Source organism: Spermophilus citellus, assembly GCF_964194105.1.
Source record: "Spermophilus citellus genome assembly, chromosome: X".
Classification (NCBI taxonomy): domain Eukaryota; kingdom Metazoa; phylum Chordata; class Mammalia; order Rodentia; family Sciuridae; genus Spermophilus; species Spermophilus citellus.
In genome coordinates, this window is record NC_138190.1 from 51,056,946 (window position 1) to 51,082,709 (window position 25,764).

Sequence of the window (25,764 nt, forward strand, 5' to 3'; positions counted from 1 at the left end):
CTTGGCAACCCCTTTCCATGAAAGTGTTTCTCGCCAGTCACTGCTTAGGGCTACATCAAGAGGAAACAAAACATAGAGATAGAACGTGGAACTACTTTACTGTGTCAAGTTTCAAGAAGCTATCCCAAACCGTGTTGGATTCAGAGTTCCAAATACATCTATCAATATAGGAGAAAACAGAGTGAAACCTAAAAATTCAAACTGTTACTGGAAATGAACGCTTCAACATAGAAGAACGAAATTTGGGGAACCAAGTCGCCTTCGTGTACTGATCATTACCTGAAAGTATCATTCAGTTTGGGTGAAAAAATATTGGCTGAGATTTCTGGAGATTCGTAATTTTTGGAAGCTTGGCAACCCCTTTCCATGAAACTGTTTCTCGCCATTCACTGCTTAGGGCTACATCAAGAGGAAACAAAACATAGAGATACAACCTTAAACTACTTTACTGTGTCAAGTTTCAAGAAGCTAGCACAAACCGTGTTGGATTTAGAGTTCCAAATACATGTATCAATATAGGAGAAAACAGAGTGAAACCTAAAAATTCAAACTGTTACTGGAAATGAACGCTTCAGCATAGAAGAACGAAATTTGGGGAACCAAGTCGCCTTCGTGTACTCATCATTACCTGAAAGTATCATCCAGTTTGGGTGAAAAAATATTGGCTGAGATTTCTGGAGATTCGTAATTTTTGGAAGCTTGGCAACCCCTTTCCATGAAACTGTTTCTCGCCAGTCACTGCTTAGGGCTACATCAAGAGGAAACAAAACATAGAGATACAACCTTAAACTACTTTACTGTGTCAAGTTTCAAGGAGCTAGCACAAACCGTGTTGGATTTAGAGTTCCAAATACATCTATCAATATAGGAGAAAACAGAGTGATACCTAAAACTTCAAACTGTTACTGGAAATGAACGCTTCAACATAGAAGAACGAAATTTGGGGAACCAAGTCGCCTTAGTGTACTGATCATTACCTGAAAGTATCATCCAGTTTGGGTGAAAAAATATTTGCTGAGATTTCTGGAGATTCGTAATTTTTGGAAGCTTGGCAACCCCTTTCCATGAAAGTGTTTCTCGCCAGTCACTGCTTAGGGCTACATCAAGAGGAAACAAAACATAGAGATAGAACGTGAAACTACTTTACTGTGTCAAGTTTCAAGAAGCTAGCACAAACCGTGTTGGATTTAGAGTTCCAAATACATGTATCAATATAGGAGAAAACAGAGTGAAACCTAAAAATTCAAACTGTTACTGGAAATGAACGCTTCAACATAGAAGAACGAAATTTGGGGAACCAAGTCGCCTTCGTGTACTCATCATTACCTGAAAGTATCATCCAGTTTGGGTGAAAAAATATTGGCTGAGATTTCTGGAGATTCGTAATTTTGGAAGCTTGGCAACCCCTTTCCATGAAAGTGTTTCTCGCCAGTCACTGCTTAGGGCTACATCAAGAGGAAACCAAACATAGAGATAGAACCTGAAACTACCTTACTGTGTCAAGTTTCAAGAAACTAGCACAAACCGTGTTGTGTTTAGAGTTCCAAATACATGTATCAATATAGGAGAAAACAGAGTGAAACCTAAAAATTCAAACTGTTACTGGAAATGAACGCTTCAGCATAGAAGAACGAAATTTGGGGTACCAAGTCGCCTTAGTGTAGTGATCATTACCTGAAAGTATCATCCAGTTTGGGTGAAAAAATATTTGCTGAGATTTCTGGAGATTCGTAATTTTTGGAAGCTTGGCAACCCCTTTCCATGAAACTGTTTCTCGGCAGTCACTGCTTAGGGCTACATCAAGAGGAAACAAAACATAGAGATAGAACGTGAAACTAGTTTACTGTGTCAAGTTTCAAGAAGCTAGCACAAACCGTGTTGGATTCAGAGTTCCAAATATATGTATCAATATAGGAGAAAACAGAGTGAAACCTAAAAATTCAAACTGTTACTGGAAATTAACGCTTCAGCATAGAAGAACGAAATTTGGGGAATCAAGTCGCCTTAGTGTACTGATCATTACCTGAAAGTATCATCCAGTTTGGGTGAAAAAATATTTGCTGAGATTTCTGTAGTTTCGTAATTTTTGGAAGCTTGGCAATCCCTTTCCATGAAAGTGTTTCTCGCCAGTCACTGCGTAGGGCTACATCAAGAGGAAACAAAACATAGAGATAGAACGTGAAACTACTTTACTGTGTCAAGTTTCAAGAAGCTAGCACAAACCGTGTTGGATTTAGAGTTCCAAATACATGTATCAATATAGGAGAAAACAGAGTGAAACCTAGAAATTCAAACTGTTACTGGAAATGAACGCTTCAACATAGAAGAACGAAATTTGGGGAACCAAGTCGCCTTCGTGTACTGATCATTACCTGAAAGTATCATCCAGTTTGGGTGAAAAAATGTTGGCTGAGATTTCTGGAGATTCGTAATTTTTGGAAGCTTGTCAACCCCTTTCCATGAAAGTGTTTCTCGGCAGTCACTGCTTAGGGCTACATGAAGAGGAAACAAAACATAGAGATAGAACGTGAAACTACTTTACTGTGTCAAGTTTCAAGAAGCTAGCACAAACCGTGTTGGATTTAGAGTTCCAAATACATGTATCAATATAGGAGAAAACAGAGTGAAACCTAAAAATTCAAACTGTTACTGGAAATGAACGCTTCAACATAGAAGAACGAAATTTGGGGAACCAAGTCGCCTTCGTGTACTCATCATTACCTGAAAGTATCATCCAGTTTGGGTGAAAAAATATTGGCTGAGATTTCTGGAGATTCGTAATTTTTGGAAGCTTGGCAACCCCTTTCCATGAAAGTGTTTCTCGCCAGTCACTGCTTAGGGCTACATCAAGAGGAAACAAAACATAGAGATAGAACGTGGAACTACTTTACTGTGTCAAGTTTCAAGAAGCTATCCCAAACCGTGTTGGATTCAGAGTTCCAAATACATCTATCAATATAGGAGAAAACAGAGTGAAACCTAAAAATTCAAACTGTTACTGGAAACGAACGCTTCAACATAGAAGAACGAAATTTGGGGAACCAAGTCGCCTTCGTGTACTCATCATTACCTGAAAGTATCATCCAGTTTGGGTGAAAAAATATTGGCTGAGATTTCTGGAGATTCGTAATTTTTGGAAGCTTGGCAACCCCTTTCCATGAAACTGTTTCTCGCCATTCACTGCTTAGGGCTACATCAAGAGGAAACAAAACATAGAGATACAACCTTAAACTACTTTACTGTGTCAAGTTTCAAGAAGCTAGCACAAACCGTGTTGGATTTAGAGTTCCAAATACATGTATCAATATAGGAGAAAACAGAGTGAAACCTAAAAATTCAAACTGTTACTGGAAATGAACGCTTCAACATAGAAGAACGAAATTTGGGGAACCAAGTCGCCTTCGTGTACTGATCATTACCTGAAACTATCATCCAGTTTGGGTGAAAAAATATTTGCTGAGATTTCTGGAGATTCGTAATTTTTGGAAGCTTGGCAACCCCTTTCCATGAAAGTGTTTCTCAGCAGTCACTGCTTAGGGCTACATCAAGAGGAAACAAAACATAGAGATAGAACGTAAAACTAGTTTACTGTGTCAAGTTTCAAGAAGCTAGCACAAACCGTGTTGGATTCAGAGTTCCAAATATATGTATCAATATAGGAGAAAACAGAGTGAAACCTAAAAATTCAAACTGTTACTGGAAATGAACGCTTCAGCATAGAAGAACGAAATTTGGGGAACCAAGTCGCCTTAGTGTAGGGATCATTACCTGAAAGTATCATCCAGTTTGGGTGAAAAAATATTCCCTGAGATTTCTGGAGATTCGTAATTTTTGGAAGCTTGGCAACCCCTTTCCATGAAACTGTTTCTCGGCAGTCACTGCTTAGGGCTACATCAAGAGGAAACAAAACATAGAGATAGAACGTGAAACTAGTTTACTGTGTCAAGTTTCAAGAAGCTAGCACAAACCGTGTTGGATTCAGAGTTCCAAATATATGTATCAATATAGGAGAAAACAGAGTGAAACCTAAAAATTCAAACTGTTACTGGAAATTAACGCTTCAGCATAGAAGAACGAAATTTGGGGAATCAAGTCGCCTTAGTGTACTGATCATTACCTGAAAGTATCATCCAGTTTGGGTGAAAAAATATTTGCTGAGATTTCTGTAGTTTCGTAATTTTTGGAAGCTTGGCAATCCCTTTCCATGAAAGTGTTTTTCGCAAGTCACTGCTTAGGGCTACATCAAGAGGAAACAAAACATAGAGATAGAACGTGAAACTAATTTACTGTGTCAAGTTTCAAGAAGCTAGCACAAACCGTGTTGGATTTAGAGTTCCAAATACATCTATCATTATAGGAGAAAACAGAGTGAAACCTAAAAATTCAAACTGTTTCTGGAAATGAACGCTTCAACATAGAAGAACGAAATTTGGGGAACCAAGTCGCCTTCGTGTACTGATCATTACCTGAAAGTATCATCCAGTTTGGGTGAAAAAATATTGGCTGAGATTTCTGGAGATTCGTAATTTTTGGAAGCTTGGCAACCCCTTTCCATGAAAGTGTTTCTCGCCAGTCACTGCTTAGGGCTACATCAAGAGGAAACAAAACATAGAGATAGAACGTGGAACTACTTTACTGTGTCAAGTTTCAAGAAGCTATCCCAAACCGTGTTGGATTCAGAGTTCCAAATACATCTATCAATATAGGAGAAAACAGAGTGAAACCTAAAAATTCAAACTGTTACTGGAAATGAACGCTTCAACATAGAAGAACGAAATTTGGGGAACCAAGTCGCCTTCGTGTACTCATCATTACCTGAAAGTATCATCCAGTTTGGGTGAAAAAATATTGGCTGAGATTTCTGGAGATTCGTAATTTTTGGAAGCTTGGCAACCCCTTTCCATGAAACTGTTTCTCGCCATTCACTGCTTAGGGCTACATCAAGAGGAAACAAAACATAGAGATAGAACGTGAAACTACTTTACTGTGTCAAGTTTCAAGAAGCTAGCACAAACCGTGTTGGATTTAGAGTTCCAAATACATCTATCAATATAGGAGAAAACAGAGTGAAACCTAAAAATTCAAACTGTTAATGGAAATGAACGTTTCAACATAGAAGAACGAAATTTGGGGAACCAAGTCGCCTTCGTGTACTCATCATTACCTGAAAGTATGATCCAGTTTGGGTGAAAAAATATTCCCTGAGATTTCTGGAGATTCGTAATTTTTGGAAGCTTGGCAACCCCTTTCCATGAAACTGTTTCTCGCCAGTCACTGCTTAGGGCTACATCAAGAGGAAACAAAACATAGAGATACAACCTTAAACTACTTTACTGTGTCAAGTTTCAAGAAGCTAGCACAAACCGTGTTGGATTCAGAGTTCCAAATACATGTATCAATATAGGAGAAAAAAGAGTGAAACCTAAAAATTCAAACTGTTACTGGAAATGAACGCTTCAACATAGAAGATCGAAATTTGGGGAACCAAGTTGCCTTCGTGTACTGATCATTACCTGAAAGTATCATCCAGTTTGGGTGAAAAAATATTGGCTGAGATTTCTGGAGATTCGTAATTTTTGGAAGCTTGGCAACCCCTTTCCATGAAAGTGTTTCTCGGCAGTCACTGCTTAGGGCTACATGAAGAGGAAACAAAACATAGAGATAGAACGTGAAACTACTTTACTGTGTCAAGTTTCAAGAAGCTAGCACAAACCGTGTTGGATTTAGAGTTCCAAATACATCTATCAATATAGGAGAAAACAGAGTGAAACCTAAAAATTCAAACTGTTACTGGAAATGAACGCTTCAACATAGAAGAACGAAATTTGGGGAACCAATTCGCGTTCGTGTACTCATCATTACCTGAAAGTATCATCCAGTTTGGGTGAAAAAATATTTGCTGAGATTTCTGGAGATTCGTAATTTTTGGAAGCTTGGCAACTGCCGCAGTCTTGGCTGGGCACAGAATCACGAGTCAATCAAGCAGGAACAAAACTTTATTTTGAAAAAGCCGCTAACACTCTCAGCGCCAGCAAGTCAAAAACCGGTCCTCCCACGAGGGTGTCCGACCGGAACCGCGCGCCGACCGGAACCCCCCCCCGTCTCCTCCCACCTCCTCCGGAATTCCCTCCTACTATCCTTCCCCAACCAATGGGAACTCTCCAGCAGTCCCGTAAAGTCCCGTAACTTGAGTCCGGTAGCAGGCCAAGGTGAACAGCGGGAGTCCAGTTTGCATATGAATGTAAATTTTAACATAATCATCTCAGTGGCTAGCTGGCGTCACTTTACAACCAAAGGTGCCATACATCGTATATATGCTTGTGGCTCCTAGCATCTGCCCCCTTCTGTTTAATTAAGCAACAAGCAATGTGGCTAGGGACCGTGCCTGGTAGGTTGTCCAATTTAACATATGGTTCTTACCCGTCATGGGAGAACTGACCTTTAGGCGTCAGCTTCCTGTCTTAGGTTGAATCCACTGTAATCAGAGCAACCCGTCGCTGACTACCGGTCCAGCATTCAGCCATGCTTGTGGATAGGCCTATGCACCAGTGGGGGGGTGAGGTTCTTGCCTCACCTCTGTTGGCCCCCAAATTTAGCCTTGGTGCCAGTGGGGGGGTGAGGTTCTTTGCCTCACCTCTGTTGGCCCCCAAATTTAGACCATCACTAGTAGAAGGGAGGAGGATACAGAAATGCCACGACACCAAGCCAATTGACGGCTCCTTTGGAAAAATTGCGTCACTGGTGACACCATCAGCAAAGATATGCCAGTATTACCACAATAAACATGGGGTGAGCTGGCAAGGAAATTGCATCACTGGTGACACCATCAGCAAAAATATGCCAGCAGTACCACAATTCGGTGCACCAGATGATATTTCACAATGTATGCAACTGATATATAGTCCAGGCAAGTTCTGCAAGCAGTTCAAATTGGAGGAGTCTATCAATATGTCCATATCTTCCCAAAGTAAATCAAGTCCTTGATAGCATTACTTGTTGAGTTATATTTATTGATGCATCAGTTTATACAGTTTACTGTGATAGCTATCATAGAAGCTGTAGTTTGGTTTTATCTCAGTCTTCACTGGAATTGGGATGGAGATGGAAATTCTGGCAATGATGGTAAAGAGACATTATCCTGAACAGAATTATTAAATATAATAAAAAGAAAAGGTGAAAGTAAACAAACAGATCTGTTAAACTCCTTTAAAAACAATCCTTAACAGCCGTTTACCAAATTTAAATTAGTAAACAAACAGATCTGTTAACCATCTTTAACAACAATCATAAACAGCTGTTCACCTAATTTAAATTAAACCATATAAATCACGTGAATAAAGAAAAAATTCGGATCCATTTTTTCATGAGCGCTCCTCATATAAGAAATATGGACATACACACATACAGACATACAACACAAAACAGAAGTGTGCACACAACATACAACACATAAGACAATAGTAAATAAAGGCCTTGTAACTATACTTAGGTGAAATCTCCATTGCAATGTTTAAAAACTCCACAGTCAAAAAAAAAAATAAATAAATAAATAAATAAATAAATAAATAAATAAAAAATAAAACACAGTCAAAAAATAAAACTGATCAGAAAAACATTAACCTAGGTTTGTATGAGCTCAAAAATAAAATAGAACTTTATGATGTGGAAAAATGCAATAATAAAATAGATACTGAAAAAAAAAACCTTGGTTAATCACTGTCGCAGATGTAAGAATAGCCAAGCTGGAGCTCTGGATGTCAGCTGTTATGGATTTGAGTCAAATCATCTTCTTTTTCTGTAGAAATTGTTTTAGTTAATCTCTCTGGAATCCAAATCGGTTGCTGTTCATCCTGTGGGAAAACACAGACAGCGCCCCGATTCCAGACTATCACTGGATCCGGGCCTTTCCATTGTCCTGTTAGAATATCTTTCCAAAGTACCTTAGGCTTATGTACATTTTTGGGGTACAAATGTCTTTCCGCAGCACTAAGTCCCGATGAATCTAAATTTAAAAAGTTTAGAGTAAAAAGGGTTATTTTAAGTTTATCTTTGGGGGATATATACCCCTTTCCAATTCCCTCCTTTTGTTTTAATAAGTACATTTTAATAGTTTGATGAGCTCTTTCAACTATGCCTTGTCCTTGTGGATTGTATGGAATTCCTGTTATGTGAGTAATACCAAATGATGAGCAAAATTGTTTAAAAGAGGAGGAAGTATAACCAGGACCGTTGTCCGTTTTTAACTGTTTTGGAACGCCCACAGTGGCAAAATTTTGTAAGCAATGAGCTATAACATCTTTAGTTTTTTTTTCGGCATGAAGGGAGCCCATCAAAAATCCGGAAGAGGTATCAACTGTAACATGTAAATATTTTAATTTTCTAAATTCTGGCAAGTGTGTGACGTCCATCTGCCAAATATGGTTAGGTATTAGTCCTCTAGGATTGACTCCAAGATTAACTTGTGGTAAAAATGTCACACAATTTTGACATTGTTTTATTATATGTCTGGCCTGTTCTTTAGTTATTTTAAAACGCTTTTGTAAAGTATTAGCATTGACATGGAATCTTTTATGAAAATTTATAGCTTCTTCTATTGTGGAGAAAATATGTATGTCATGTGTAGATTTATCTGTTAGTTCATTGCCCATACTAAGGGCTCCAGGCAATTCTGTATGTGCCCTGATATGACCTATGAAGAATGGATCTTTTCGGTCCCAGATTAGACTTTGTATAGCGGAAAACAAAGAGAAAACAGTAGAGGAAGGGGAAATCCTACCAGCATCTTCAAGGGAATTAATAGCATTAACTACATACTGACTATCAGAAAATAAATTAAATACAGAATCTTTAAACATCATAAAAGCTTGTAATACTGCATTAAGCTCTACCTTTTGAGCTGATTGTTTGGGTACTAAAAATGTAAAAGTTTGATCAGGAGTAACTACTGCTGCTGTACCATTGTTTGACCCATCAGTGAATATATTTGGAGCATTTATGATAGGGGTTTTTCTTGTCATTTTTGGAAAAACTACAGGATGCTTAGACCAAAAAGACAACAAAGGATTAGATGGTAAGTGATTATCAAATGAAACACTAGTTTTACACAGGATTATTGCCCAAGTATTTAACTCATTAGCTAACTCATCAATTTGATCCATAGTATATGGAGTAATAATTTTATTGGGAGAAATCCCAAACACTCCCTTAGCTGCTTTTATTCCTTTGAGTATTAATTGTCCTACAGCCTCAGGATATCTAGTAAGAATAGTGTTAGGGGAATAAGATAAATGTATCCACAATAATGGACCTTCTTGCCAAAATACTCCTGTAGGAATATTTTTTGTTGGTAGTACAATAAATAATAAAGGCAAACTTATATCAATTCTATCCAAATGTATATTTTCCATATATGTTTCAATGATTTTTAATACTTTTCTTGCTTCAGGCGTTAACATGCGGGGTGAATTTGGATCTGATGGACCTTTTAGAATATCAAATAAAGGTCCTAACTCTCCTGTTGGTATGCCTAGATAAGGCCTTATCCAATTTATGTCTCCCAATAACTTTTGAAAGTCATTAAGTGATTTGAGTTGATCTACTCGTATTTGAATTTTTGGTGGACGGACCATGGTTGAGGATAATAGAACTCCTAAATAATTAATTGGAAGATTTAATTGTACTTTATCTATTGCTATCTCTAGATTATAATTTTTCAATAAATTTGTAAGTGTGGCATAACATTCTAGTAATGTGTTTTTATCTTTATGTGCCAGTAACACATCATCCATATAGTGAAATATTTGTAGTTCAGGATTTTGGTTTCTAAGTGGCTGGATTGCTTTATTAACATAAATTTGACACATAGTTGGGCTGTTAGCCATCCCTTGAGGGAGTACTTTCCATTCATATCTCTGATCAGGACCTTCATGATTCAGTGCAGGGATAGTAAATGCAAAATGTGGACTATCCTCGGGATGAATTGGAATTGAAAAGAAACAATCTTTAATATCTATAACTAAAACATGCCAGGTTTTTGGTAAAGCAGACAATTGAGGAATCCCTGATTGAGCAGGTCCCATAATAACCATCTCATTATTAATGGCTCTTAAATCTTGTAATAATCTCCATTTACCAGATTTCTTTTTAATGACAAAAATGGGAGTATTATAGGGGGATACGGAAGGTTGTATATGTCCTTCCGCTAACTGTTGTCTGACCAAGTCATGGGCTACTTGTATCTTTTCTTTAGTCAAGGGCCACTGAGGAACCCACACTGGTCTTTCTGATTTCCAAGTAATTTTGATTGTCTCAGTGGCCCTTTCTGAAAACCCAATTCATGTCTATTTATTTCTTGATCTATTTGAATAGGTGCTGTCATACCTTGTTCTTGTTCTCTTAATCTTTTTTCTTTCCTAAAGCCTTGTTTAGCCCTAGTAGTGGGCGCGTTAGGATTGATGTTATTTGTTAATGTCAATCTTAATTGATCTAGGACATCTCGTCCCCATAAATTTACAGGAAGATGATCCAATACATAGGGCTGTATAGTTCCTTCACATCCTTCAGGATCCCTCCAATCTAATACCATAGCACTTCTATGGGGATTTGTTGCCACTCCTAGGCCTCGAAGTGTTTGAGTGGCTTGTTGTAATGGCCAATGTTTTGGCCATTCTTGACGAGATATGATGCTGAGGTCAGCTCCTGTGTCCAGCAGCCCATTAAAGTCATGTCCTTGAATTTTTAATTTTAGCATTGGGCGAGAATCTAAATTTAAAGACAGCATAGCCCAATCTACACCTGTGGAGCCTAATCCCTTGGAACCTCTTTCTACATTACAACTGGAAAATTTATCATGCAGGCTGGGTATTATTAATAACTGTGCTATTCTATCTCCTGGTGAAATTACTGATATACCTCTTGGAGAACTAGCTATAATTTTTATTTCACCTTCATAATCGGGATCAATTACCCCAGGACTTATCATAAGTCCTTTTAGTGTAGAAGAACTGCGTCCCAATAATAAGCCTACTGTTCCCTGGGGAAGAGGTCCTTTTACTCCTGTGGGAATGATTTGAATTCCCATCTCTGGGGTTAGTACTGCTCTGGCAGAGGCGCAGATGTCCAGCCCTGCGCTCCCTCTAGTTTGTCTGATGAGGGATTTAATGGATAATGCGTCCTGGGCACTACCTTGATGGGGCTGTTGGGTTCCTCCATTGCCCCATATATTTGTGGTTTGGGGCCCCGGGGCATTGGGCCCTCTAGTCCGTTTTTTGGCAATGGAGCTTGATACCTTTCTCCACGATATCGTGGGTAAACACTTGGTCCTTGTCCGTTTTTTGATAACGGAATACCCTCTATGGTGGTTTGAGAACGGCATTCATTAGCCCAATGTCTCCCTCTACGGCATCGTGGGCAAATACCTGGTATTCTATTCCTTTGATATCCAGCTTTGTTAAACCCTCCTCTTATGGGGCAACTCCTTTTAAAATGTCCTGTTTGATTACAATTATAGCATGTTCTTGGCCTGGCATCTAAAGCCTGTTGTACTGCTGCTAAGACTTGCCCCTGTTCATTAATGTCTCTACATAATTTAATATATGTGTTTAAATCCTCATGTCTCCATGGTCTAATGACCTCTCTGCAGCAACGATTTGCTTGGTCATAAGCCAGTTGTTTTATAAATGGCATTACCTGTTCTGTATTTCCAAATATCCTAGAGGCTGACTGAATAAGTCTATCTACAAATTCAGCATAAGGTTCATTAGTTCCTTGTATTACCTTAGATAATTGACCTTGTAAGTCTCCATGCCCCTGTAAAGTTTTCCATGCCCTAACTGCATTTACAGCAATTTGTGCGTACACACCAGGGTCATATTCAATTTGTTGTCTTTGACCCTCATAAGGTCCCTTCCCCAAAAGCATGTCCATATTTCTTTGAGGGTACCCAGCTTCTGCATTTCGCCTAGCTGTCTCCATGCAAAATTCCTCATTGGCAACCTTCCATAACAAATATTGTCCTCCGTTTAGCACAGATCGACACATGTTAGCCCAATCTGCTGGTGTCATGTCCAAGTTGGTAACAGATTCAACCATGCTTATTGTGAAGGGAGCTTGCGGCCCATAGGTCGTTACAGCCTCCTTTAATTGCTTTATTGTTTTGAAATCTAAAGCACGGTGAATTCGTTGCCCTCCTGCCTGCTCAAGTACAGGGCATGCTAATCTTTGGGGTCCTGCCTCAGAATTCCGTCCATCAACTACGGTAGTTGAGGGCCGCTCAGCGGTAGATGGAGCTGTTGGCTGAGTTACGCCCTCTGGTGATAGAACGGAGTTGGTAGCAACCTCCTGTTGTAATTCTCCACCTGATGGCTGCTTGTCCTCTAAGCTTGCTTTCTTTAAATTCTCCTCTGTCTGACTAGCTTGAGAGACCTTCTCTTTTGCTTGACCTAGCGTTTTTTCTACCATAGTCTGGACCTCTAACAATTTACTTAACAGTTTTTCGGTTTGTTTTTTATTGGATTCTAATCTACTATAACCTAACCCAATAAGGTAGGATAAAACAAAGCCGAAGCAGAATGAAACAAAGACGGAGCAGACAATGGTTGTATCAATTTTCTCTTTCTCAGGGCTGAATAACTTCAAACCTTGAGCCAACCATTTTTTCCAGTTCGCCTGAGAAAATTCTAGGGCTAGGGAGCTCGAAATGAAAACAAAATAAATCAAAACAAGAACACATTGTTTTCTGAGAAGGTCATCCATCCTGTCGCCTTCCCTCAGGGGCGAGCAATTTACTCACCTCTAAGCTTCAGGCGTTCCCCGCACGGGCCGCCAAATGCCGCAGTCTTGGCTGGGCACAGAATCACGAGTCAATCAAGCAGGAACAAAACTTTATTTTGAAAAAGCCGCTAACACTCTCAGCGCCAGCAAGTCAAAAACCGGTCCTCCCACGAGGGTGTCCGACCGGAACCGCGCGCCGACCGGAACCCCCCCCCGTCTCCTCCCACCTCCTCCGGAATTCCCTCCTACTATCCTTCCCCAACCAATGGGAACTCTCCAGCAGTCCCGTAAAGTCCCGTAACTTGAGTCCGGTAACAGGCCAAGGTGAACAGCGGGAGTCCAGTTTGCATATGAATGTAAATTTTAACATAATCATCTCAGTGGCTAGCTGGCGTCACTTTACAACCAAAGGTGCCATACATCGTATATATGCTTGTGGCTCCTAGCAGGCAACCCCTTTCCATGAAAGTGTTTCTCGCCAGTCACTGCTTAGTGCTACATCAAGAGGAAACAAAACATAGAGATAGAACGTGAAACTACTTTACTGTGTCAAGTTTCAAGAAGCTAGCACAAACCGTGTTGGATTTAGAGTTCCAAATACATGTATCAATATAGGAGAAAACAGAGTGAAACCTAAAAATTCAAACTGTTACTGGAAATGAACACTTCAACATAGAAGAACGAAATTTGGGGAACCAAGTCGCCTTAGTGTACTGATCATTACCTGAAAGTATCATCCAGTTTGGGTGAAAAAATATTGGCTGAGATTTCTGGAGATTCGTAATTTTTGGAAGCTTGGCAACCCCTTTCCATGAAAGTGTTTCTCGCCAGTCACTGCTTAGGGCTACATCAAGAGGAAACAAAACATAGAGAGAGAACCTGAAACTACTTTACTGTGTCAAGTTTCAAGAAACTAGCACAAACCGTGTTGTGTTTAGAGTTATAAATACATGTATCAATATAGGAGAAAACAGAGTGAAACCTAAAAATTCAAACTGTTACTGGAAATGAACGCTTCAGCATAGAAGAACGAATATGGGGAACCAAGTCGCGTTAGTGTACTGATCATTACCTGAAAGTATCATCCACTTTGGGTGAAAAAATATTTGCTGAGATTTCTGGAGTTTCGTAATTTTTGGAAGCTTGGCAACCCCTTTCCATGAAAGTGTTTCTCGCCAGTCACTGCTTAGGGCTACATCAAGAGGAAACAAAACATAGAGATAGAACGTGAAACTACTTTACTGTGTCAAGTTTCAAGAAGCTAGCACAAACCGTGTTGGATTTAGAGTTCCAAAAACATGTATCAATATAGGAGAAAACAGAGTGAAACCTAAAAATTCAAACTGTTACTGGAAATGAACGCTTCAACATAGAAGAACGAAATTTGGGGAACCAAGTCGCCTTCGTGTACTGATCATTACCTGAAAGTATCATCCAGTTTGGGTGAAAAAATATTTGCTGAGATTTCTGGAGATTCGTAATTTTTGGAAGCTTGTCAACCCCTTTTCATGAAAGTGTTTCTCGGCAGTCACTGCTTAGGGCTACATGAAGAGGAAACAAAACATAGAGACAGAACGTGAAACTACTTTACTGTGTCAAGTTTCAAGAAGCTAGCACAAACCGTGTTGGATTTAGAGTTCCAAATACATGTATCAATATAGGAGAAAACAGAGTGAAACCTAAAAATTCAAACTGTTACTGGAAATGAACGCTTCAACATAGAAGAACGAAATTTGGGGAACCAAGTCGCCTTCGTGTACTCATCATTACCTGAAAGTATCATCCAGTTTGGGTGAAAAAATATTGGCTGAGATTTCTGGAGATTCGTAATTTTGGAAGCTTGGCAACCCCTTTCCATGAAAGTGTTTCTCGCCAGTCACTGCTTAGGGCTACATCAAGAGGAAACAAAACATAGAGATACAACCTTAAACTACTTTACTGTGTCAAGTTTCAAGAAGCTAGCACAAACCGTGTTGGATTTAGAGTTCCAAATACATGTATCAATATAGGAGAAAACAGAGTGAAACCTAAAAATTCAAACTGTTACTGGAAATGAACGCTTCAACATAGAAGAACAAAATTTGGGGAACCAAGTCGCCTTAGTGTACTGATCATTACCTGAAAGTATCATCCAGTTTGGGTGAAAAAATATTTGCTGAGATTTCTGGAGATTCCTAATTTTTGGAAGCTTGGCAACCCCTTTCCATGAAAGTGTTTCTCGGCAGTCACTGCTTAGGGCTACATCAAGAGGAAACAAAACATAGAGATAGAACGTGAAACTACTTTACTGTGTCAAGTTTCAAGAAGCTAGCACAAACCGTGTTGGATTCAGAGTTCCAAATACATGTATCTATATAGGAGAAAACAGAGTGAAACCTAAAAATTCAAACTGTTACTGGAAATGAACGCTTCAACATAGAAGAACGAAATTTGGGGAACCAAGTCGCATTAGTGTACTGATCATTACCTGAAAGTATCATCCACTTTGGGTGAAAAAATATTTGCTGAGATTTCTGGAGTTTCGTAATTTTTGGAAGCTTGGCAACCCCTTTCCATGAAAGTGTTTCTCGCCAGTCACTGCTTAGGGCTACATCAAGAGGAAACAAAACATAGAGATAGAACCTGAAACTACTTTACTGTGTCAAGTTTCAAGAAGCTAGCACAAACCGTGTTGGATTCAGAGTTCCAAATACATGTATCAATATAGGAGAAAACAGAGTGAAACCTAAAAATTCAAACTGTTACTGGAAATGAACGCTTCAACATAGAAGAACGAAATTTGGGGAACCAAGTCGCCTTAGTGTACTGATCATTACCTGAAAGTATCATCCAGTTTGGGTGAAAAAATATTTGCTGAGATTTCTGGAGATTCGTAATTTTTGGAAGCTTGGCAACCCCTTTCTATGAAAGTGTTTCTCGCCAGTCACTGCTTAGGGCTACATCAAGAGGAAACAAAACATAGAGATAGAACCTGAAACTACTTTACTGTGTCAAGTTTCAAGAAACTAGCACAAACCGTGTTGTGTTTAGAGTTACAAATACATGTATCAATATAGGAGAAAACAGAGTGAAACCTAAAAATTCAAACTGTTACTGGAAATGAACGCTTCAGCATAGAAGAACGAAATTTGGGAAACCAAGTCGCGTTAGTGTACTGATCATTACCTGAAAGTATCATCCACTTTGGGTGAAAAAATATTTGCTGAGATTTCTGGAGTTTCGTAATTTTTGGAACCTTGGCAACCCCTTTCCATGAAAGTGTTTCTCGCCAGTCACTGCTTAGGGCTACATCAAGAGGAAACAAAACATAGAGATAGAACGTGAAACTACTTTACTGTGTCAAGTTTCAAGAAGCTAGCACAAACCGTGTTGGATTTAGAGTTCCAAATACATGTATCAATATAGGAGAAAACAGAGTGAAACCTAGAAATTCAAACTGTTACTGGAAATGAACGCTTCAACATAGAAGAACGAAATTTGGGGAACCAAGTCGCCTTCGTGTACTGATCATTACCTGAAAGTATCATCCAGTTTGGGTGAAAAAATGTTGGCTGAGATTTCTGGAGATTCGTAATTTTTGGAAGCTTGTCAACCCCTTTCCATGAAAGTGTTTCTCGGCAGTCACTGCTTAGGGCTACATGAAAAGGAAACAAAACATAGAGATAGAACGTGAAACTACTTTACTGTGTCAAGTTTCAAGAAGCTAGCACAAACCGTGTTGGATTTAGAGTTCCAAATACATGTATCAATATAGGAGAAAACAGAGTGAAACCTAAAAATTCAAACTGTTACTGGAAATGAACGCTTCAACATAGAAGAACGAAATTTGGGGAACCAAGTCGCCTTCGTGTACTCATCATTACCTGAAAGTATCATCCAGTTTGGGTGAAAAAATATTGGCTGAGATTTCTGGAGATTCGTAATTTTGGAAGCTTGGCAACCCCTTTCCATGAAAGTGTTTCTCGCCAGTCACTGCTTAGGGCTACATCAAGAGGAAACAAAACATAGAGATAGAACCTGAAACTACCTTACTGTGTCAAGTTTCAAGAAACTAGCACAAACCGTGTTGTGTTTAGAGTTCCAAATACATGTATCAATATAGGAGAAAACAGAGTGAAACCTAAAAATTCAAACTGTTACTGGAAATGAACGCTTCAGCATAGAAGAACGAAATTTGGGGAACCAAGTCGCCTTAGTGTAGTGATCATTACCTGAAAGTATCATCCAGTTTGGGTGAAAAAATATTTGCTGAGATTTCTGGAGATTCGTAATTTTTGGAAGCTTGGCAACCCCTTTCCATGAAAGTGTTTCTCGCCAGTCACTGCTTAGAGCTACATCAAGAGGAAACAAAACATAGAGATAGAACGTGAAACTACTTTACTGTGTCAAGTTTCAAGAAGCTAGCACAAACCGTGTTGGATTCAGAGTTCCAAATACATCTATCAATATAGGAGAAAACAGAGTGAAACCTAAAAATTCAAACTGTTACTGGAAATGAACGTTTCAACATAGAAGAACGAAATTTGGGGAACCAAGTCGCCTTCGTGTACTCATCATTACCTGAAAGTATGATCCAGTTTGGGTGAAAAAATATTCCCTGAGATTTCTGGAGATTCGTAATTTTTGGAAGCTTGGCAACCCCTTTCCATGAAACTGTTTCTCGCCAGTCACTGCTTAGGGCTACATCAAGAGGAAACAAAACATAGAGATACAACCTTAAACTACTTTACTGTGTCAAGTTTCAAGAAGCTAGCACAAACCGTGTTGGATTCAGAGTTCCAAATACATGTATCAATATAGGAGAAAAAAGAGTGAAACCTAAAAATTCAAACTGTTACTGGAAATGAACGCTTCAACATAGAAGATCGAAATTTGGGGAACCAAGTTGCCTTCGTGTACTGATCATTACCTGAAAGTATCATCCAGTTTGGGTGAAAAAATATTGGCTGAGATTTCTGGAGATTCGTAATTTTTGGAAGCTTGGCAACCCCTTTCCATGAAAGTGTTTCTCGGCAGTCACTGCTTAGGGCTACATGAAGAGGAAACAAAACATAGAGATAGAACGTGAAACTACTTTAAGGTGTCAAGTTTCAAGAAGCTAGCACAAACCGTGTTGGATTTAGAGTTCCAAATACATGTATCAATATAGGAGAAAACAGAGTGAAACCTAAAAATTCAAACTGTTACTGGAAATGAACGCTTCAACATAGAAGAACGAAATTTGGGGAACCAATTCGCGTTCGTGTACTCATCATTACCTGAAAGTATCATCCAGTTTGGGTGAAAAAATATTTGCTGAGATTTATGGAGATTCGTAATTTTTGGAAGCTTGGCAACCCCTTTCCATGAAAGTGTTTCTCGCCAGTCACTGCTTAGTGCTACATCAAGAGGAAACAAAACATAGAGATAGAACGTGAAACTACTTTACTGTGTCAAGTTTCAAGAAGCTAGCACAAACCGTGTTGGATTTAGAGTTCCAAATACATGTATCAATATAGGAGAAAACAGAGCGAAACCTAAAAATTCAAACTGTTACTGGAAATGAACGCTTCAACATAGAAGAACGAAATTTGGGGAACCAAGTCGCCTTAGTGTACTGATCATTACCTGAAAGTATCATCCAGTTTGGGTGAAAAAATATTTGCTGAGATTTCTGGAGATTCGTAATTTTTGGAAGCTTGGCAACCCCTTTCCATGAAAGTGTTTCTCGCCAGTCACTGCTTAGGGCTACATCAAGAGGAAACAAAACATAGAGAGAGAACCTGAAACTACTTTACTGTGTCAAGTTTCAAGAAACTAGCACAAACCGTGTTGTGTTTAGAGTTATAAATACATGTATCAATATAGGAGAAAACAGAGTGAAACCTAAAAATTCAAACTGTTACTGGAAATGAACGCTTCAGCATAGAAGAACGAAATTTGGGGAACCAAGTCGCGTTAGTGTACTGATCATTACCTGAAAGTATCATCCACTTTGGGTGAAAAAATATTTGCTGAGATTTCTGGAGTTTCGTAATTTTTGGAAGCTTGGCAACCCCTTTCCATGAAAGTGTTTCTCGCCAGTCACTGCTTAGGGCTACATCAAGAGGAAACAAAACATAGAGATAGAACGTGAAACTACTTTACTGTGTCAAGTTTCAAGAAGCTAGCACAAACCGTGTTGGATTTAGAGTTCCAAAAACATGTATCAATATAGGAGAAAACAGAGTGAAACCTAAAAATTCAAACTGTTACTGGAAATGAACGCTTCAACATAGAAGAACGAAATTTGGGGAACCAAGTCGCCTTCGTGTACTGATCATTACCTGAAAGTATCATCCAGTTTGGGTGAAAAAATATTTGCTGAGATTTCTGGAGATTCGTAATTTTTGGAAGCTTGTCAACCCCTTTTCATGAAAGTGTTTCTCGGCAGTCACTGCTTAGGGCTACATGAAGAGGAAACAAAACATAGAGACAGAACGTGAAACTACTTTACTGTGTCAAGTTTCAAGAAGCTAGCACAAACCGTGTTGGATTTAGAGTTCCAAATACATGTATCAATATAGGAGAAAACAGAGTGAAACCTAAAAATTCAAACTGTTACTGGAAATTAACGCTTCAGCATAGAAGAACGAAATTTGGGGAACCAAGTCGCCTTCGTGTACTCATCATTACCTGAAAGTATCATCCAGTTTGGGTGAAAAAATATTGGCTGAGATTTCTGGAGATTCGTAATTTTGGAAGCTTGGCAACCCCTTTCCATGAAAGTGTTTCTCGCCAGTCACTGCTTAGGGCTACATCAAGAGGAAACAAAACATAGAGATACAACCTGAAACTACTTTACTGTGTCAAGTTTCAAGAAGCTAGCACAAACCGTGTTGGATTTAGAGTTCCAAATACATGTATCAATATAAGAGAAAACAGAGTGAAACCTAAAAATTCAAACTGTTACTGGAAATGAACGCTTCAACATAGAAGAACAAAATTTGGGGAACCAAGTCGCCTTAGTGTACTGATCATTACCTGAAAGTATCATCCAGTTTGGGTGAAAAAATATTTGCTGAGATTTCTGGAGATTCGTAATTTTTGGAAGCTTGGCAACCCCTTTCCATGAAAGTGTTTCTCGGCAGTCACTGCTTAGGGCTACATCAAGAGGAAACAAAACATAGAGATAGAACGTGAAACTACTTTACTGTGTCAAGTTTCAAGAAGCTAGCACAAACCGTGTTGGATTCAGAGTTCCAAATACATGTATCTATATAGGAGAAAACAGAGTGAAACCTAAAAATTCATACTGTTACTGGAAATGAACGCTTCAACATAGAAGAACGAAATTTGGGGAACCAAGTCGCCTTCGTGTACTGATCATTACCTGAAAGTATCATCCAGTTTGGGTGAAAAAATATTTGCTGAGATTTCTGGAGATTCGTAATTTTTGGAAGCTTGGCAACCCCTTTCCATGTAAGTGTTTCTCGGCAGTCACTGCTTAGGGCTACATGAAGAGGAAACAAAACATAGAGATAGAACGTGAAACTACTTTACTGTGTCAAGTTTCAAGAAGCTAGCAAAAACCGTGTTGGATTTAGAGTTCCAAATACATGTATCAATATAGGAGAAAACAGAGTGAAACCTAAAAATTCAAACTGTTACTGGAAATGAACGCTTCAACATAGAAGAACGAAATTTGGGGAACCAATTCGCCTTCGTGTACTCATCATTACCTGAAAGTATCATCCAGTTTGGGTGAAAAAATATTGGCTGGGATTTCTGGAGATTCGTAATTTTTGGAAGCTTGGCAACCCCTTTCCATGAAAGTGTTTCTCGCAAGTCACTGCTTAGGGCTACATCAAGAGGAAACAAAACATAGAGATAGAACCTGAAACTACTTTACTGTGTCAAGTTTCAAGAAACTAGCACAAACCGTGTTGTGTTTAGAGTTCCAAATACATGTATCAATATAGGAGAAAACAGAGTGAAACCTAAAAATTCAAACTGTTACTGGAAATGAACGCTTCAGCATAGAAGAACGAAATTTGGGGAACCAAGTCGCCTTCGTGTAGTGATCATTACCTGAAAGTATCATCCAGTTTGTGTGAAAAAAATATTTGCTGAGATTTCTGGAGATTCGTAATTTTTGGAAGCTTGGCAACCCCTTTCCATGAAAGTGTTTCTCGCCAGTCACTGCTTAGTGCTACATCAAGAGGAAACAAAACATAGAGATAGAACGTGAAACTACTTTACTGTGTCAAGTTTCAAGAAGCTAGCACAAACCGTGTTGGATTTAGAGTTCCAAATACATGTATCAATATAGGAGAAAACAGAGTGACACCTAAAAATTCAAACTGTTACTGGAAATGAACGTTTCAACATAGAAAAACGAAATTTGGGGAACCAAGTCGCCTTCGTGTACTCATCATTACCTGAAAGTATCATCCAGTTTGGGTGAAAAAATATTTGCTGATGTTTCTGGAGATTCGTAATTTTTGGAAGCTTGGCAACCCCTTTCCATGAAAGTGTTTCTCGCCAGTCACTGCTTAGGGCTACATCAAGAGGAAAGAAAACATAGAGATAGAACGTGGAACTACTTTACTGTGTCAAGTTTCAAGAAGCTAGCACAATCCGTGTTGGATTCAGAGTTCCAAATACATGTATCAATATAGGAGAAAACAGAGTGAAACCTAAAAATTCAAACTGTTACTGGAAATGAACGCTTCAGCATAGAAGAACGAAATTTGGGGAACCAAGTCGCCTTCGTGTAGTGATCATTACCTGAAAGTATCATCCAGTTTGGGTGAAAAAATATTTGCTGAGATTTCTGGAGATTCGTAATTTTTGGAAACTTGGCAACCCGTTCCCATGAAAGTTTTTCTCGCCAGTCACTGCTTAGTGCTACATTAAGAGGAAACAAAACATAGAGATAGAACGTCAAACTACTTTACTGTGTCAAGTTTCAAGAAGCTAGCACAAACCGTGTTGGATTTAGAGTTCCAAATACATGTATCAATATAGGAGAAAACAGAGTGAAACCTAAAAATTCAAACTGTTACTGGAAATGAACGTTTCAACATAGAAGAACGAAATTTGGGGAACCAAGTCGCCTTCGTGTACTCATCATTACCTGAAAGTATCATCCAGTTTGGGTGAAAAAATATTCCCTGAGATTTCTGGAGATTCGTAATTTTTGGAAGCTTGGCAACCCCTTTCCATGAAACTGTTTCTCGCCAGTCACTGCTTAGGGCTACATCAAGAGGAAACAAAACATAGAGATACAACCTTAAACTACTTTACTGTGTCAAGTTTCAAGAAGCTAGCACAAACCGTGTTGGATTTAGAGTTCCAAATACATGTATCAATATAGGAGAAAACAGAGTGAAACCTAAAAATTCAAACTGTTACTGGAAATGAACGCTTCAACATAGAAGAACAAAATTTGGGGAACCAAGTCGCCTTAGTGTACTGATCATTACCTGAAAGTATCATCCAGTTTGGGTGAAAAAATATTTGCTGAGATTTCTGGAGATTCGTAATTTTTGGAAGCTTGGCAACCCCTTTCCATGAAAGTGTTTCTCGCCAGTCACTGCTTAGTGCTACATCAAGAGGAAACAAAACATAGAGATAGAACGTGAAACTACTTTACTGTGTCAAGTTTCAAGAAGCTAGCACAAACCGTGTTGGATTCAGAGTTCCAAATACATGTATCAATATAGGAGAAAACAGAGTGACACCTAAAAATTCAAACTGTTACTGGAAATGAACGCTTCAACATAGAAGAACGAAATTTGGGGAACCAAGTCGCCTTCGTGTACTGATCATTACCTGAAAGTATCATCCAGTTTGGGTGAAAAAATATTTGCTGAGATTTCAGGAGATTCGTAATTTTTGGAAGCTTGGCAACCCCTTTCCATGAAAGTGTTTCTCGCCAGTCACTACTTAGTGCTACATCAAGAGGAAACAAAACATAGAGATAGAACGTGAAACTACTTTACTGTGTCAAGTTTCAAGAAGCTAGCACAAACCGTGTTGGATTTAGAGTTCCAAATACATGTATCAATATAGGAGAAAACAGAGTGAAACCTAAAAATTCAAACTGTTAGTGGAAATGAACGTTTCAACATAGAAGAACGATATTTGGGGAACCAAGTCGCCTTCGTGTACTCATCATTACCTGAAAGTATCATCCAGTTTGGGTGAAAAAATATTCCCTGAGATTTCTGGAGATTCGTAATTTTTGGAAGCTTGGCAACCCCTTTCCATGAAACTGTTTCTCGCCGGTCACTGCTTAGGGCTACATCAAGAGGAAACAAAACATAGAGATAGAACCTGAAACTACTTTACTGTGTCAAGTTTCAAGAAGCTAGCACAAACCGTGTTGGATTCAGAGTTCCAAAAACATGTATCAATATAGGAGAAAACAGAGTGAAACCTAAAAATTCAAACTGTTACTGGAAATGAACGCTTCAACATAGAAGAACAAAATTTGGGGAACCAAGTCGCCTTAGTGTACTGATCATTACCTGAAAGTATCATCCAGTTTGGGTGAAAAAATATTGGCTGAGATTTCTGGAGATTCGTAATTTTTGGAAGCTTGGCAACCCCTTTCTATGAAAGTGTTACTCGCCAGTCACTGCTTAGGGCTACATCAAGAGGAAACAAAACATAGAGATAGAACCTGAAACTACTTTACTGTGTCAAGTTTCAAGAAACTAGCACAAACCGTGTTGTGTTTAGAGTTCCAAATACATGTATCAATATAGGAGAAAACAGAGTGAAACCTAAAAATTCAAACTGTTAATGGAAATGAACGCTTCAGCATAGAAGAACGAAATTTGGGGAACCAAGTCGCCTTCGTGTACTGATCATTACCTGAAAGTATCATCCAGTTTGGGTGAAAAAATATTTGCTGAGATTTCTGGAGATTCGTAATTTTTGGAAGCTTGGCAACCCCTTTCCATGAAAGTGTTTCTCGGCAGTCACTGCTTAGGGCTACATCAAGAGGAAACAAAACATAGAGATAGAACGTGAAACTACTTTACTGTGTCAAGTTTCAAGAAGCTAGCACAAACCGTGTTGGATTCAGAGTTCCAAATACATGTATCAATATAGGAGAAAACAGAGTGAAACCTAAAAATTCAAACTGTTACTGGAAATGAACGCTTCAACATAGAAGAACGAAATTTGGGGAACCAATTCGCCTTCGTGTACATATCATTACCTGAAAGTATCATCCAGTTTGGGTGAAAAAATATTGGCTGAGATTTCTGGAGATTCGTAATTTTTTGAAGCTTGGCAACCCCTTTCCATGAAAGTGTTTCTCGCCAGTCACTGCTTAGTGCTACATCAAGAGGAAACAAAACATAGAGATAGAACGTGAAACTACTTTACTGTGTCAAGTTTCAAGAAGCTAGCACAAACCGTGTTGGATTTAGAGTTCCAAATACATGTATCAATATAGGAGAAAACAGAGTGAAACCTAAAAATTCAAACTGTTACTGGAAATGAACGCTTCAACATAGAAGAACGAAATTTGGGGAACCAATTCGCCTTCGTGTACATATCATTACCTGAAAGTATCATCCAGTTTGGGTGAAAAAATATTTGCTGAGATTTCTGGAGATTCGTAATTTTTGGAAGCTTGGCAACCCCTTTCCATGAAAGTGTTTCTCGCCAGTCACTGCTTAGTGCTACATCAAGAGGAAACAAAACATAGAGATAGAACGTGAAACTACTTTACTGTGTCAAGTTTCAAGAAGCTAGCACAAACCGTGTTGGATTCAGAGTTCCAAATACATGTATCAATATAGGAGAAAACAGAGTGACACCTAAAAATTCAAACTGTTACTGGAAATGAACGCTTCAACATAGAAGAACGAAATTTGGGGAACCAAGTCGCCTTCGTGTACTGATCATTACCTGAAAGTATCATCCAGTTTGGGTGAAAAAATATTTGCTGAGATTTCAGGAGATTCGTAATTTTTGGAAGCTTGGCAACCCCTTTCCATGAAAGTGTTTCTCGCCAGTCACTGCTTAGTGCTACATCAAGAGGAAACAAAACATAGAGATAGAACGTGAAACTACTTTACTGTGTCAAGTTTCAAGAAGCTAGCACAAACCGTGTTGGATTTAGAGTTCCAAATACATGTATCAATATAGGAGAAAACAGAGTGAAACCTAAAAATTCAAACTGTTAGTGGAAATGAACGTTTCAACATAGAAGAACGATATTTGGGGAACCAAGTCGCCTTCGTGTACTCATCATTACCTGAAAGTATCATCCAGTTTGGGTGAAAAAATATTCCCTGAGATTTCTGGAGATTCGTAATTTTTGGAAGCTTGGCAACCCCTTTCCATGAAACTGTTTCTCGCCGGTCACTGCTTAGGGCTACATCAAGAGGAAACAAAACATAGAGATAGAACCTGAAACTACTTTACTGTGTCAAGTTTCAAGAAGCTAGCACAAACCGTGTTGGATTCAGAGTTCCAAATACATGTATCAATATAGGAGAAAACAGAGTGAAACCTAAAAATTCAAACTGTTACTGGAAATGAACGCTTCAACATAGAAGAACAAAATTTGGGGAACCAAGTCGCCTTAGTGTACTGATCATTACCTGAAAGTATCATCCAGTTTGGGTGAAAAAATATTGGCTGAGATTTCTGGAGATTCGTAATTTTTGGAAGCTTGGCAACCCCTTTCTATGAAAGTGTTTCTCGCCAGTCACTGCTTAGGGCTACATCAAGAGGAAACAAAACATAGAGATAGAACCTGAAACTACTTTACTGTGTCAAGTTTCAAGAAACTAGCACAAACCGTGTTGTGTTTAGAGTTCCAAATACATGTATCAATATAGGAGAAAACAGAGTGAAACCTAAAAATTCAAACTGTTAATGGAAATGAACGCTTCAGCATAGAAGAACGAAATTTGGGGAACCAAGTCGCCTTCGTGTACTGATCATTACCTGAAAGTATCATCCAGTTTGGGTGAAAAAATATTTGCTGAGATTTCTGGAGATTCG